General features: G+C 43.6%; 1 non-coding gene across 1 annotated transcript; it reads right to left on the bottom strand.

Annotated features, from left to right (window-relative positions):
* On the bottom strand, positions 1 to 107 carry LOC129645108 (U6 spliceosomal RNA). Its single transcript, XR_008711201.1, has one exon. It is a non-coding gene; the product is annotated as a U6 spliceosomal RNA (small nuclear RNA).
* Between the last annotated feature and the right edge of the window lie 17677 nt (positions 108 to 17784).

The raw sequence follows: 17784 nt of genomic DNA on the forward strand, positions 1-17784 counted from the left end.
AAAATCATGAAATGCTTCACCAATTTGCATGTCATCCTTGAGTAGGCGCCATCGTAATCTTCTTTGTATCATTCCAATTTAAGTATATGTGCTGCCAAAGTGAGCACTGAGCCTCAATTTCTTCATCTATGAAATGGGAATGATACTTCCCTTGCAGGACTGTTGTGAGGATCACATGCCAGATATATATTAAGTATTCAATACATGTTCATGTTCTCCTCCATTAAACACCATCTTATTTTTTACTGTACTCACCAAGAGCACACACTTGGGCCTGAAACAGCCTAGGTTCAATGCCTGATCCCACAATTTTAGCAACTCAGTGATTTGGGACAAGTTGTTAACAATCTCAGAAGCACTGTTTTCTCATCTGGAAAATGGAGTTAGCAACAACAGTGCTCAGCTCCAGGAAGCGTTCATGAACTAGTCATATCCATCAGAATCACATTAAATCACCATGGAGACAGCAGGGATGCTGAGAGAGTGCTGATGCTGAGTGGCTGCTGAGTTGCTGACGAGGGGTCAGCCAGGTGGCCAGGAGGAGGCTCCAACCTACTCTTTCTTGATTTTACCTTTATTTTCCCCACTTTTCTTTTTTAAAATATTTTAAATTATTTTTTTGCTATCAGTTCAGTTCAGTCCCTCAGTCATGTCTGACTTTTTGGGACCCCATGAATCGCACCACCCCAGGCCTCCCTGTCCATCACCAACTCCCGGAGTTCACTCAGACTCACATCCATTGAGTCAGTGATGCCATCCAGCCATCTCATCTTCTGTTGTCCCCTTCTCCTCCTTCCCCCAATCCCTCCCAGCATCAGAGTCTTTTCCAGTGAGTCAACACTTCGCATGAGGTGGCCAAAGTACTGGAGTTTCAGCTTTAGCATCATTCCTTCCAAAGAAATCCCAGGGCTGATCTCCTTCAGAATGGACTGGTTGCATCTCCTTGCAGTCCAAGGGACTCTCAAGAGTCTTCTCTAACACCACACTTCAAAAGCATCAATTCTTCGGCACTCAGCTTTCTTCACAGTCCAACTCTCACATCCATACATGACCACTGGAAAAACCATAGCCTTGACTAGACAGAACTTTGTTGGCAAAGTAATGTCTCTGCTTTTCAATATGCTATCTAGGTTGGTCATAACTTTTCTTCCAAGGAGTAAGTGTCTTTTAATTTCATGGCTGCAGTCACCATCTGCAGTGATTTTGGAGCCCAAAAAAATAAAATCTGACACTGTTTCCACTGTTTCCCCATCTATTTCCCATGAAGTGATGGGACCAGATGCCATGATCTTTGTTTTCTGAATGTTGAGCTTTAAGCCAACTTTTTCACTCTCCTCTTTCACATTCATCAACAGGTTCTTTAATTCCTCTTCACTTTCTGCCATAAGGGTGGTGTCATCTGCATATCTGAGGTTATTGATATTTCTCCCGGCAATCTTGATTCCAGCTTGTGCTTCTTCCAGCCCAGCGATTCTCATGATGTACTCTGCATAGAAGTTAAATAAGCAGGGTGACATTATACAACCTTGATGTACTCCTTTTCCTATTTGGAACCAGTCTGTTGTTCCATGTCCAGTTCTAACTGTTGCTTCCTGACCTGCATATAGGTTTCTCAAGAGGCAGGTCAGATGGTCTGGTATTCCCAGCTCTTTCAGAATTTCCCATAGTTTATTGTGATCCACATAGTCAAAGGCTTTGGCATAGTCAATAAAGCAGAAATAGATGCTTTTATAGAACTCTCTTGCTTTTTCAATGATCCAGCGGATGTTAGCAATTTGATCTCTGGTTCCTCTGCCTTTTCTAAAACCAGCTTAAACATCAGGAAGTCCATGGTTCACGTATTGCTGAAGCTTGGCTTGGAGAATTTTGAGCATTACTTTACTAGCATGCATTTTTGGCTATGGTGGGTCTTAATTGCAGCATGTGGGATCTTTCACTGTGGGGCACGGGCTTCTCTCTAGATGTGGTTCCCGGGCTCAGTAGTTGTGACTTGCAAACTTAATTGCCCTGTGGCTTGTGGGATCTTAGTTCCCCACCAGGGATCAAACCCTCATCACCTGCATTGGAAGGCAGATTCTTAACCACTGGACCACCAGGGAAAGCCCATCCCCACTTTTCTTTGTCCTTCTCTTTTGTCTTCTCTCTCACAGTTTCTGCTGTGTGAAAAATTGCATCCAGAGCGGTAAGACATGTAACCCATGTATTTTCTTTCCCTGCATGGCCTCCATAAATCTTGTGTCTGTGCATGACTCCTTCTCAGTGCTGGGTTTTTGATTCCACGCCCCCAGGTAGAATACTGTGTGTTGAACTCTGCGACATGGATTTGGTGCTGTGTGCCCTCCTCTGCCTCTGATACCTCCAAGATGAAAAGACCTAATTGCTAAGAATCCTGGGAGCAAAATTAATTCTCAGGAAGGACCACGACTTAGCATCTTTGCATTTCTCTTTTACCTCTGAAAGAGCATAGTCTGCTTGTTCTGTGTTGTGGCCTCTTATTTGATCATGCTATGCATAATAAATTAATGTGGCATTTCCAACAGGAGTAATTCTACTTGCTTCTTTCCCTGAATATTTAGACTGGGGCCAAATGGCTTCTTGTTTTTACTTAAGAGTTAAACAAAAGCGACTTCCCTGGTGGTGCCGTGGTTAAGACTGTGCCTTCCAATGCAGGGACTGCAGGTTCAATCCCTGATGGGGGGACCAAGATCCCACATGCCTCACTGTTCAAAAACCAAAACAAAAAACAGAAGCAATATTGTAACAAATTCAATAAACAACTTTAAAAATGGTCCACATCAAAAAATTTCTTTAAAAATATATATGTATGCATATGTAGTCTATATGTATGTGCATGTGTATAACCCTTTGTACTAAATAGTTTGGCTTTTTACAGCAAACTACATTAGAAGCCAATTTGTTCAGACACGGATGCTTTGAAATGTAAATTCATAGTCCCTACTAACAAAGAACCATAGGAATTCTATGTCCTGTGCATATTTGGCGGCACATCCTGACTTTACGTCACCTATTTGGGAGGCTGAATGGTACCATTATATAATCTTGGACTTAAATTTCAAAACCCTGGCTAGAATTTTCTGCTTAGCCTTTCCCCTACAACTGACGGTTTTACCCCAGAGCTAAAGACAAATGAACAAAAACAGGCCTGTTGCTGTGTTATTTCTTGCTCACCTCTATTTCTCTATTTAAAAAAAAATTTTAAGGTATATATTTTTTTAACGTGGACCAATTTTTTTCAATGGCCAAATCATACAACATGCAGGATCTTTAGTTGGGGCGTGCAAACTCTTAATTATGGCATGCAGGATCTAGTTCCCTGACCAGGGATGGAACCTCAGCCCCTTTGCATTGGGAGCTCAGAATCTTAGCCACTAGACCACCAGGGGAGTCCTAGACCCATTGTTTCTTGACTGTTTTCCCTTCTTTCCTGCAGTCCTTTCTTCCCTTAGGATCATTAGTTACTGAGACCTGTTTAAGGGCAAGCATTGTGGCCAGGCTTAAATCACAAAATGTCTTGGACCAAAATGAGGTCATGCTTGAGGTCTCTTTCAGGGACCCCCTCCCCTATCTGCTTACAACACCCAATGTTGACATAAAAGAAATTTCCAGTTATTTCAACCAGATCCGTCAGATGCTCTGGACCAAACTCAAGACTGGCAAATTTGTACCCTTTGTATATTTCCTCAGGCTTCCCAGGTGGCTCAAGTGGTAAAAAAAAAAAATCCACCTACCAATGCATGAGATACAGGTTTGATCCCTGGGTTGGGAAGATCCCTTGGAGGAAGAAATGACAACCCACTCCAGTATTCTTGTCTGGAAAGTTCCATGGACAGAGGAGCCTGGCAGGCTACAATCCATGGGGTTGTAAAGAGTCAGACACAACTTAGCCACTGGACACAAACACACACGCATGTAATTCCCCATATTTTGTCTTTCCTTTTGTCATGATAGGCATTAAAGTCTTAAAATGAAGGGGGTCTACAAGCTTTTTTTCAGGAACAACCAGGAAGGGTGGTGGCTGACTAGCCACTCAAGATGGCTGTTCCCTTGCTCTCTGTCCGTCCCTTGCCCGACCAGTGTCTGCTTCATTTACACTTACTCTGGCCTTCCTACATACTTGCCTTGGGCCCCAGCTAGTGATTGTTCTTATCAAAGGGGTGGTGAGGGGTGTGCCCTTCTGTTGGTTTCCCTGGTAATCGATGAGCCCATCTGACATCAACTCCCCTGTAACTGGCAATCTCCCCCTCCACCAGGAGCAAAGACTGCTGCCACGTCCTGAAGGTGTCTGCTGCACAGGGTGGGGGTGTCACTCTAGGACTTTGCTTCAGACACAGAAGCTCCCCATCTGTCAAACCACTGATGTCTCCGTTGCTTGATGGGTGTGTGCATGCTAAGTCACTTCAGTCATGCCTGATTCTTTGCAACTTTATGGGCTGTAGCCCGGCAGGCTCCTCTGTTCATGGGATTCTCCGGTCAAGAACACTGGACTGGGTTTGCCATTCCCTTCTCCATGGGATCTTCCTGGCGCAGGGATCAAACCCCCATCTCCTGTGTCTCCTGCATTGCTAGTGGATTCTTCACCACTGAGCCACCGGGGAAGCCCTCTGTTGCCCAATGCAGGCTTTCATCAGTCTTGAAGCTGGGCAAATGCAGGCTTTGTAGGCCTGTGAGGTGCAGTCCAACAGGTGGGCATAAAGAGACTAGCTTCCAGAACCCCTCAAGAAGGGGTGAGACACTTGACAGCTTGGGGAGGTGGTGACAATTACCAAGAGGAGAGGTGGTGGGGCGGGGGAGTCCCTGGGACCTGCCAGGGTGGAAAAGGAGAGCTTGAGAGGAGCCTGCCTGGGCCTGTGGATCTCCCCCTGGGGGGACTTAGGAGAAAGGGTTCCTCAAATACAGTGATAAATATACTCTGCACTGTAATAGGATTCCATTTCAAACTGTTACACCCGAGGTGTTACGAGCCCATTCTTGTGTCACAGAAAACTAAGCTGTTCCTCCATTTGGAAGGCATTATTTTATTTTCCTTGTTCCCAAAATAGCACAAAGGAAGGCTTCTGTTTACTTTGTGCTAACCTTAGAGCAACATGAATATGCTGACTGTACGCGGATCTTGAAACAACACCGAAAACTTCCAACACGGGAAGACAATTAATTCCCACTCCTTCCCTCTTTCCTCTTGGATTCCAACAACTGGCTGTGTTTAACCCTAGTTTTGCCTACTCTTTCCCAGAAAAGTCACAGCTAACATGCATGGATCTACTAGCAGGAGCATAGATTCAGTAGGGTGTGGGATTCCAGCTTGATTCTCTGGGGGCTGACATCTCATCAGAGAACTAGTCCTGAAGAGCATATGTTCAGTGCTGAGTTTGGGGATCTGCATGATAATGGCTTTAGGAATGCAACTGAGACAAAAATCCCTGAGGGTTGAAACACTCAAGCTTCTTGGAGAAGGTGAGCCTCCAAGGATAGATGTAGAGAAAGAGTAAAGAGAGCAGGTGAGTAAGTCAGAAAGAGAAAAACAAATATTGTATATTAACGCATGTATGATATGCATTATGGCAGGCTACCGTCTATGGGGTCTATATGACCAAAGTCACAACCAAAGCGACTCAGCATGGATGCACCACACACATATACAGAATCTAGGAAAACAGTACTGATGAACCTATTTACAGAGAAGAAATGGAGATGCAGATGTAGGGAATGGACTTGTGGACACGGTGGCGGAAGGAGAGGCTAGGACAAATTGAGAAAATAGCATTGATGTATATACACTCACTCACTCTCAAAGTCACTCAGGTGTCTGACTCTTTGAGACACCATGGACTGCAGCCTGCCAGGCTCCTCTATCCATGGGATTTCCCAAGCAAAAATACTGAAGTGGGTTGCCATTCCCTTCTCCAGGAGATGTTCCCAATCCAGGGATCAAACCTGAGTCTCCTGCATTGCAGGCAGATTCGTTACCATTTGAACCACCAAGGAAGCCCCATGTATCCTCATAACTTGTGGGAGGCTGCTATATAGCACAGGGAGCCCAACCTGGAGCTTTGTGATGACCTAGAGGGGTGGAATGCGGGGGGAGGGAGGCTCAAGAGGGTAGGGGGATATAAATATATATATATATATATAATTATGACTGATTAACATTGATGTATGGCAGAGAGCACCACAACATTGTAAGGCAATTATCCTCCAATCTAAAAATATATAGAGAGAGACAGGCAGGTGGAGGGTGCAGGCGAGAGCAGCCTGTGTGGGGCATCTCTGTGGAGGAAGAGGGACCCAGTTCACTGGAGACAGCAGTCATGGGTGAAGCGATTTCTGATTCAGTGAAAGACTAAAGTAGGATTTTCCCCAGATTAATGGAAACGCTGTGTGTTGCAAACATATCCATCAGAGCATTAGAGGGAGGTAATGGATGACCTGACTCCTGGGACCTGCCAGCTGAATATGGAGTTGGGAGGGGGACTGTATTCAAGGAGGCTCAGCCTCTGTACATCTGCTTGCTCTCCTATGTTGCTCTGCCCAGTCGGGGCCAAGATAAGGGTGCATGTTCGCCCTCCTGCTCCCTGTAAACTCAGCTCGTATTATGTCTTTCTCTCACTCTCTCCCTTCCTCTGCCTTTTCTGCTCACAGCCAGATGTTGAGAAGTCCTTCCTCGCTGTGAGTTTTGGATGGAATGTCCACGTGTGACATCAGTCTTTTGTGCACATGCCCAGATTAGCAGGGAGGGTAAACAATGGGAACTCTATCAATACCCACCTGGTCTCAGGATCACGAGTCTCCAGACCCAGCTCTAACACCTTTTAGCACCTTGAACGCTGGCATTTCAACTACCTGCTCTTCAGTTTCATTTATCTGTAAAATGGGGACGTTAATACCTCCCTATCTACCTTACACAATTTCCTTGAGGCTCAAATGAAATATGGTTGTGAAAGTGCTTTGGAGATAAAGAAATGTATTTATTAGGAGTAACTCAATACTTGAGGGGTTGCATGAGGGGGAAGGTGGTAAAACTGGGATGTCTCAATAAATCCCATCCCATCCTATGATTTTATAAAATTGTTTTTTACTACTTTGTTGTTGGTTAATAACTAGGTTGTGTCTGCCTCTTTTGCAACCCTGTGGACTGTAGCCCACTAGGTTCCTCTGTCCATGGAATTCTCTGGGCAAGAATACTGTAGTGGGTTGCCATTCCTTTCTCCCAGGGATTTTCCCAACCCAGGAATTAAATCCACATCTCCTGCCTGGCAGGTGGATCCTTTACCACTGAGCAGGGAAGCCCTTTATATTCCTTAAATAAGTTGAATTAGATAGCTTTTTCTGCTGTTCTAACAACTCTCACTCTAGCGGTATCTTTTTTCCTCCCTAGATCTCCTTAAATGAAGAACACAGGGCGTCCCTACATGTTCCAGCTCACTTTGCTTGGCTTCCTCACCAGCCACTGGGCCTCCCAGCCACTGAAGCAGCAACAAAAACACTCACACAGCATCTCCAGAGGCTCTCTGGGCTTCAGTCATCACCCCAGGCTTTCCAGCAGCAGCTAGTGTAAAAAAGGTGAAAAGATTTTTCCAAAAACGACAAGATACTCTACACAGAGACTTGGATGTCACTTGGCTCCTCGCTTAGAAATGGCTTAGGAACCTTATTGTGAAAGCAAGTCCTGCAGTATTTCAGGAACAGGTATTCACAGCACAAACGTTGACATATTTATAAACTTAGGAATGTGATGATAGATACCATGGAGTGGATAAAGGGACATATGATAGTGTTCTTGGTGAGGATGGCTGTGTGAGACCAGGTCCGAGAAGCATATAACCAGCACATCCCCAAGGCTCCACAAGCGATTTAGTGATGGGATGATTGACTGTGGTGTCATAGTTTACTGGGGCTGCTGTAACAAAGTCTTAGTCTGTTTAGGCTGCTGTAACAAAAGTACCATTGATAAGTGGGCTTCCCTGATGTCTCAGAGGTAAAGAAACAGCATGCAATGTGGGAGACTTGGGTTTGATCCCTGGGTTGGGAAGATGCCCTGGAGAAGGAAATGGCAATCCACTCCAGTATTCTTGCCTGGGAAATCCCATGGACAGAGGGGCCTGGTGGGCTACAGCCCACAGGGTCACAAAGAGTTGGACATGACTGAGTGACTAAGCCACCACCACCATTGATGAGTAGCTTAAAAACAACAAACATTTATTTTCTGGAGGCTGGGAAGTCCAAGATTAAGATGTGGGCAGGGTTGGTTTATTTGAGGCCTCTCTCCTTGGCTTGCAGATGGCTGCCTTCCCCACAGACTGTCTTCCTTCTCTGCTTGTCGATGTCCTAATCTTCTCTTACTGTGTATATGCTAAGTTGCTCAGTTGTGGCCGACTCTTTGGCACCCCATGGACTGTAGCCTGCCAGGCTCCTCTGTCCATGGGATTCTCCAGGCATGAATACTGGAGTGGGTTGTCATGCCCTCCTCCAAGGTGATCTTCTGGACCCAGGGATTGAACCCACATCTCTTATGTCTCCTGCATTGGCAGGGTGTCACCTGGGCCTCTTATTATATGGACACAAGTCAGATTGGATTAGGGTCCACCTGTATGACTTTGTTTAATTTTAATTACCTTTTCGAAGACACTCTCCTAAGACAGTCACATTTTGAGGTCTTGGGGGTTAGAACTTCAACATAGGAATGGGGGACAGTGGTTACAACTCAACCCTTAACTCACACTGTAGGCAAGGTAAAGAGAATCAAGACGAATGGAGAAGCCACTAGGAACTATTAACAGCAGAAGCCTCTATCATCCTTGGGCCTGTAGAAACAAAAGAGAAAGGGTGTGCTATTCCTAGAACCCATCCAGAGCTGTGGTCATAGGAGAGGGGCCACCCAGCGTGGGTTCTATATGACAGAGGAAGGCATCCAGGGTGGAAACCAGGCTCTGGCAGGGAGGGAGGGAGAAGACCCACCCTTTTCTCTCCCCGCCCTTCACATTCCTCACTTCACACTCTGATAGTGCTTCCCTTTGGGCAAGAGCCGAGAAAGAGGAGCTGAGAACAGCGAAGCCTGGGGGCTGCAGCTTGTAGATGTCAGGCTTTGAGGCAGGGAACAGGCTGACAAGTGTGGCCAGGGGTGGGAGGGGAGTGATGGGATTTGAGTGGGATGATGAAGAATCACCAGCTCAGTGGAGAAAACAAAGACATTTCCAGAGGAGTAATTAATTATGCATACTCAGTAACATAAATGGGCTTTAAAGTGTCATTGGAAAACAGAAAATGCTACTTAGCTGCAAAAAATATTAGTCATACATTTGAAACTGAACCACATATTCATGTTTTCCAGTCCCAGAAGTTACTATTCTAAGATACTTGTTTGCAGAAGTCAAGCAGGATGATAGAAAAATAGATTTGTCAATCTTGTCATGTTGAACACTTTTGTTCTTAAAATGGGATGGGAAGTATTACTGGAACTGTTTTGGAATAGAAAGCAGCTCTCTGCCTCAGGAAGGTGCCTGTGTGACCACACCCATCAGTGGTCACAGCATGGTTATATGAAATGGGTACAACCCCTGTGTTATCGCGCTGGGGATGCCATAACAAAATACCACAGGCTGGTGGCTTTGACAACAGAAATTTGTTTTCTCACCACTCTGGAGGCTGGAAGCCTGAGACCCAGTGTTGACAGGGTGGATGTCTGTTGAGAGCTCCCTTTGGGAGCTCCTTTTCAGTGTGTGCTCACATGGTCTTTCCTAGGTGACTTTGCAGGGGGAAAAAGTGAGGGGGATGGAGGGAGGGGGAGAAAGAGTGATCTCTTGGTGTCTCTTCTTTTTTTTCCTAAGTGCAAATCATCCTGATTTTATGATCACAGAAATACTATAAATATCCACAGTTGGTGAACACTGTTATAACAAATACAGATAGAAGGATGGATAGAGAGCTACATAGATAGAGTGACTGTAACAGGGATAGGCTCAATCTGCACATGCTGTTTTTAAAGTATAGTGTTGAATTTAGTGTTACTTGAATTTTTAAAAAAATTTATTTGACCACACCAGGGCTTAGTCGTGGCATGTAGGATCTAGTTTCCTGACCAGGGATCAAACACAGGCCCCCTGCATTGGGACACAGGCTTGATCCCTGAGTCAGGAAGATCCCCTGGAGGAGGAAATGGCAACCCACTCCAGTATCCTTGCCTGGAAAATCCCATGGACAGAGGAGCCTGGCAGGCTACATTCCATGTGGTCACAGAGAGTTGGAGATGACTGAGCGACTTAGCATACACTCATGCATTTCCCTAAAGGCTCCACATCCAAATACAGCCACTCTGGGGGTTAAGACTTAAATATATGAGTTTTGGAAGGAACCCAAATATTCAGTCCATAACATCCCATGTAGTGATATGAAATAAATGACACTTGATATGTTGATAGTCATTAAATCAAAGAAACTTCATTGCACACCTACAGTGCACCAGAATCTCTGCTAGGCTCTGAGATTATAGGTAGAAGGAAAAAAAAACCTACCTCAGCCTTTAATGAGTTTATAACTTGGAGACAGAGAAGCTGTTAGAACACAGTGGTCACTGCCAGAAGAGCCTGAGCATTTGTGCTAAGTCACTTGGTCATGTTCGGCTCTTTGAGACCCCTTGGACTGTAACCCGCCAGGCTCCTCTATCCATGGGATTCTCCAGGCAAGACTACTGGAGTGGGCTGCCATTTCCTTCTCCAGACCCAGAGATCGAACCCATGTCTCTTGGGTCTCCTGAACTGGCAGCTGGTTCTTTTTCACGAGCACCCCTCGTGACTCAGATGGTAAAGATTTCACCTGCAATGCGGGAGACCTGGGTTCTATCCCCAGGTCAGGAAGATCTCCTGGAGGAGGGCATGGGTACCAGTATTCTTGCCTGGGATTTCCATGGACAGAGGAGCCTGGCGGGCTACAGTCCATGGGGTCACAAAAGAATCAGGACACGACTGAGCGACTAACACTTTCACTTTCTGCTCAGTGCCTCCTGGGAAGCCCCAGAGCACCTAGACAGGACAAATAAAACACTCCCTGGGGGCTGCAGAAGTGATGTGCAATCAGAAACAGAGGATGAAGAGTATTGGATAGTAAACATGGGGTGGGACAGACAAGGGGGAGCATTCAGGATTGAGGAAGACGATACACAGAACTAGGGTGACCAGGATCCTGGTTTTCCTGGGGCTGTCCTGGTTTTAGCACTAAAAATCCCACATCCGGGAAAGCTCAGGGTCGCTGAACCTTATATGCTGCTGCTGCTGCTAAGTCGCTTCAGTCGTGTCCGACTCTATGCAACCCCATAGACGGCAGCCCACTCAAATGAACTCGAAATGAAAAAGGAGACGTTACAACAGACAACACAGAAAGAGAAAGGATCATAAGAGACAATTAGAATGACAATAAAATGGATAACCTGGAACAAATGGACAAATTCTTAGAAAAGTACAATCTTCTAAGACTGAACCAGAAAGAAATGAAAAATATGAATACATCAAGCACCAACACCAGTCACAAGCTCTAACTATGAACAGATCAATCACAAGCACTACTAACTGTGATCAAAAGTCTCCAACAAAGAAATGCCCAGGACTTCACCAGTGAATGCTCCCAAAGGTAGAGATGTGATAATACCTATGCTGGTCAAATTGTTCCAGAAAAATGTGGAGGGAGGAGCATTCCCAACTCATTCTGTGAGGCCACCATCATCTTGAACCAAAAGGAAGCATAAATGCCACACAGAAAAGAAAATTACAGGCTAACATCACTGATGAACATCAATGCAAAAACCCTGAGGAAAATTCTAGCAAAAAACAAACAAAAACACACGAAAAGGATCATACACCAAGTTCAAGTGGGGTTTATCCCAGGGATGCAAAGATTCTTCATTATCTGCAAATCAAACAATGTGATACACTATATTAACAAATTGAAAGATAAAAACCATATGATAATCTTGATCGATGCAGAGAAAAGTTTTGACAAAATTAAACACCAGTTTATGATTTAAAAAGCACCCCATAAATGGGCATGGAAGAAACCTACCTCAACATAAGAAAGGTCATATAGGAAAATCTCTCAGCAAACATTATTTTCAATGGTGTCAAAATGTAAACATTTCCTCTAAGATCAGTATCAAGACCATGGTGCCCACTCTTATTTCTATTAATCAATATAGTTTTGTAAGTCATAGACACAGCAATCAGAGAAGAAAATGAGAGAGAATGCATATTGGAAAAGAAGAAGTCCATCTCTCATTGATTGCAGATGACCTGTTTCTATTCACAGAAGACCCTAAAGATAGAACCAGAAAATTACTAGAGCTAATCAATGAATTCGGTAAAGCCCAGGATACAAAATTAATACACAGAAATCCTTTGCATACTTATAACACAACAAGAAAAATCAGAAAGAGAAACTAAGGAAACAGTGCCATTCCTCACTGCAACAAGAAAAATAGCATAGCTAGGAATGCTGCTGCTAAGTCGCGTTAGTTGTGTCTGACTCTGTGTGACCCCATACATGGGATCCCACCAGGCTCCCCTGTCCCTGGGATTCTCCAGGCAAGAACACTGGAGTGGGTTGCCATTTCCTTGTCCAATGCATGAAAGTGAAACGTGAAAGTGAAGTTGCTCAGTCATGTCCGACTCTTCGGGACCCCATGGACTGTAGCCTATCAGGCTCCTTCGTCCGTGGGATTTTCCAGGCAAGAGTACTGGAGTGGGTTGCCATTTTCTTCTCCAATAGCTAGGGATAAAGTTACCTAAAAAGTTATGACCCACCTAGATAGTCTATTCAAAAGTAGAGACATTACTTTGCCAACAAAGGTCCGTCTAGTCAAGGCTATGGTTTTTCCTGTGGTCATGTATGGATGTGAGAGTTGGACTGTGAAGAAGGCTGAGCACCGAAGAATTGATGCTTTTGAACTGTGGTGTTGGAGAAGACTCTTGAGAGTCCCTTGGACTGCAAGGAGATCCAACCAGTCCATTCTGAAGGAGATTAGCCCTGGGATTTCTTTGGAAGGAATGATGCTAAAGCTGAAACTCCAGTACTTTGGCCACCTCATGCAAAGAGCTGACTCATTGGAAAAGACTCTGACACTGGGAGGGATTGGGGGCAGGAGGAGAAGGGGACGACAGAGGATGAAATGGCTGGATGGCATCATTGACTCGATGGATGTGAGTCTGAGTGAACTCCGGGAGTTGGTGATGGACAGGGAGGCCTGGCGTGCTGCGATTCATGGGGTCGCAAAGAGTCAGACACGACTGAGCAACTGATCTGATCTGATCTGAAACAGACAAAATACATGTATACAGAAAGACAGGCTGTATGATGAAAGATAGCAAAGATGAAACACACAGAAAGATATGCCATGTTCTTGAATTGAAAGAAATCAATGTTGTGAAAATGACTATACTACCCAATGCAATCTACAGATTCAATTCATCCCTATCAAACAACCAATGACATTTTTTAAAGAACTAGGACTAATAATTTCACAATTTATACGGGGGGAAAAAAGACCCAGAAGGGCCAAAGCAATCTTGGAAAGAAATGTGGAACTGGAGGAATCAACCTTTCTGACTTCAGACTATACTACTGAGACACTATGATACAGGCACAAAAACAGAAACATAGAGCAATGGAACAAGACACAAAGCTGAGAGATAAACCCACACTCCTATAGGCACCTTTTCTTTGACAAGGGAGGCAAGAATGTACAATGGATAAAGGACAGAAAAGAGAGCCTCTTCAGTAAGTGGTGCTGGGAAACTGGACAACTACATGTAAAAGAATGAAATTAGAACACTTCTTCACACTATACACAAAAATAATTCGCAATGGATTAAAGACCAAAAGTAAGGCCAGAAACTATAAAATTCTTAGAGGAAAACATAGGCAGAACACTCTTTGACATTTATCACAGCAAGACCTCCAAGAATGACTGAAATAAAAACAAAAATAAAAAAGAATGGCATCTAGAGAAACTTCAAAGTATTTAAGCAGCAAAGAAAACTATAAACAAGATGAAAAGACAACCCTCAGAATAGGAGGAAATAATTGTAAACGAAGCAATTGACAAAGGATTATCTACAAAGTACACAAATAGATCATCGAGCCTAATATCAGATAAAAAGCAACCAACTGAAAAGTGAGCAGACACATGAACAAATTTCTCCAAAGAAGACATTAAGAAGGCCACCAAACACATGCAAAGATGTTCCACATCGCTCATTATTAAGGAAATGCTAATCAAAACTACGTGAGGTATCACCTCACACCAGTCAGAATAGCCATCATCAACAATTCTACAAATAATAAATGCTGGACAGGACATGGAAGAAAGGGAACCCTCTTGCACTGTTGGTAGACATGTAAATGGATACAGCCACTATGGAGAAGGAATGTAGGTTTCTTAAAAAAGTAGGAATAAAACTACCATATGATGTAACAATCCCCTACTGGCCATATACCCTGAGAAAACCATACCTCTAAAAAGACACATGTACCCCAATGTCCACTGCAGCACTATATAAAATAGCCAGGGCATGGAAGCAACCTAATGTCTATCAAGAGAACAATGTATAAAGAAGTTGTGGAACATATACACAACGGAATATTATTCAGCCATGAAAAGGAACAATATGAGTCAGTTTAACTGAGGTGGATGAACCTAGAAACTGTGATACAGAGTGAAGTAAGTCAGAAAGAGAAAAACAAATATAGTATATGAATGCATACACATGGAATCTTGTAAAATGGTACTGGTGAATATTTGAAGGGCAGAAATTGATACACAGATGTAGAGGAAGGACTTGTGAACTCAGCTGGAGAAGGAGAGGGTGAGACGAAGTGAGAGAGTAGCATTGAAACATCACCACTACCATATGTAAAATAGCTAGCTAGTGGGAAGTTTCTATATAACATGGGAAGCCCAGCATGGTGCTCTGTGACGACCTAGAGGGTGGGATAGCGGGAATTGGGAGGCAGGCTCACCAAAGAGTGGATAATATACTTATGGCCTATTCGTGTAGTTGTATAAGGAAAATAAACCAAACATTGTAAAGCAGTTATCCTTCAATTAAAAATAAATAAATATAATCTGAAAACTATCATTCAACACATCTGTACTGTCATCTAAAGCTATATGGGATCATCTTCTATTCCTAGCTATTTTTCCACTATAAGTGCTTATAAATGTCATTAAAAGTTTTGAAAATATGATTTTAATAGCTACACAGTATTGCTTAATATCTCATAAATAATAAAATTTCAGTCTCAACATAGAAACCTAATACCAAAAAAGGTTTCCATTTTAAACTAATGCTTGCATTTTAATTCAGTTCAATGAGAACTCTTCTGAAGATCTAAAATTCTTATGAAAAGTAAATTATGTGGAGTCCTTCTTGCTTTCATCTGTTATGCCTTATTCTCATTTACTTCTAAGGACTCTTGGACTTTTGACATTTTTGTCTTAGGCTGTAATTTTTGACTGAGATAAAATCTTAAATTTAGATATTAAGAATGTCAAGAAGCACTCTTGTAAGTGTGAGTCACTCAGTCATGTCCAGTTATTCGTGACCCATGGCCTATAGCCCACCAGGTCCTCCGTCCACAGAATTTTCCAGGCAAGAATATTGGAGTGTGTAGCCATTCCTTTCTCGAGGGGATCTTCCTGACCCAGGGGTCAAACCCTGGTCTCCCGCATTGCAGGCAGATTCTTTACCATATGAACACCAGAGAACCCTGACCCTGGTGTACACGGATGTAAAAATCCTCAAAAGAATATTAGCAAACCAAATTGAAGACACATTAAAAAGAATCATACACTATGATCAAATGGAATTTATTCTGTGCCTGCAAGCATGATTTATTATTTGCACATCAATTACTGTGATACATAATATGAGCAAAATTAAGAATGAAATCATGTGATCTTCTCAATAATTGCAGAAAAAGCTTTCAACAAAGTGTAACATCAATTTTGGTACAATCTCTCAATACAGTGGTTAAACATGGAACATCCTAAAGGGTATATAAGACAAGCCCACAGGTAACATCCAACTCAGTTGTAAAGAGGTGAAAGATTTTCCTAAAAGATCAGGAATAGTACAAGGATGCCCACTCTCACCAATCTTGTTCAACATAGTAGTGGAAGTGTCCTACCCATAATAACTAGGCAAGAAAAGGAAATAAAAGGCATCCCCATTGGAACAAATGAAGTTACACTGCCACTATTCGATTATGACAGGATTTATATGAAACCCTAAAAACTCCACCAAGTAACAAGTATTAAAACTAATAAACTCAGCAATGTAGCAGGATATGAACCATCAGAGACAGAACAGAACAGTACCATATACAAATGCATCAAAAAAAAAAAAAAAAAAAAAAAAAAACCATGAAATAAATTTAACCGAGGAGCAGAAACACCTGTACAGTCACAGGCTCCAAGACATAGACTCTGGGTTCAAATCCCACCTTACACTGACCTGCAGAGTGACCCAGGGCAAATCACACAATGATGTGAGGCTCGACAGATTCATCTGTAAAATGGACACAAACCCAGTATCTCCTCCCAGGTCTGTGAAACTCCAAGGAAATGCTTATTTAGGCCCAGGCATTGCAGTATCTCCGGGAGCCTCTCCTTGTATGAAACTCCTCTAGAACTGGGCTCTCCTGATCCTGTATGTGAGGGTCAAGTGTAGAGCCTGGGAGCCAAATGGGACTGGACAAGGATGAGAACAAAAAATTACTAGTTCTGTGTCAGGGAGGGAAGCCACCTCCTTTCCAGATCTCAGAGTGGGTCCTGCACCGAGGGCCTGGGGATGAACAATCAGATGTGAACTCCAAACCCCCCACAGCAGGGATGCAGCCTTCCTGGCAAGAACCTTCTCTCTGGTCCGGGCTCCAGTGTGATGTGGTGCTGCTCCCTGAGTTCTCCACGTCTCCACCAGGCAAAGAGCTCTCGGGACTTGGAGGTCTATTAAACCACAGGTACCTGAGAGTCAGAATGACACAAGGACTAACAACATTGAAAATTAGCTATATTAAAAAAAAAATGACAGAAGTACAGACGAGGCAGGGGATGAGAAGCAGAAGGATTGACTACCTCTCAAGCCTTTAGCAGAAATATCTCCACACCAGCTCAGCAGAGCCCACAGGAGGAAAATATAATGGAAAAGCAGGCTATGGGTATATCTCTACACTGCTGGACCCAGGGACCCAAGTCCCAGTCCACCAACATCGTTTTGCATATCCAGACACCAAGAGGAAGAAACACAGACCTTTCCTGAGGAAGTCTCAGCCAAACTTAATATTGGGGTTGCTGAGCATAGTCACATGGTCACTGTGGACTCAGCTCCTCCTCCATGCTCACATCCTCTGTCCTCACAGAAACATATACGGTTCACTACAGAGAACCCTCTGAGGGTACTTGTGTATACTAGAAACAGGCAATGGTGAAATGTGAAGAGAAGACACAGAAATGGAAACATGCCTCTGGGGTGCTGTACAAATTTCCAAATATCTGAAGTTCTTGATACTTGGCATTTTTAAAAAAAAAAGCTTCTTAATGTGTAAACACAGAAAGGACATTTCCAGGAGAAAGGACAAAGGAATCGTCTCATTGGGACAATTTGGTATCCATGTGGGAAGGTAAGTTGGATCCCTACCTCAAAAAACACCACCAAACCAATTGCTATGCTATGCTATGCTAAGTCACTTCAGTCATGTCCGACTCTGTGCGACCCCATAGACGGC

The sequence above is a fragment of the Bubalus kerabau genome, chromosome 2 (genome assembly GCF_029407905.1).
Source record: "Bubalus kerabau isolate K-KA32 ecotype Philippines breed swamp buffalo chromosome 2, PCC_UOA_SB_1v2, whole genome shotgun sequence".
NCBI lineage: Eukaryota > Metazoa > Chordata > Mammalia > Artiodactyla > Bovidae > Bubalus > Bubalus kerabau.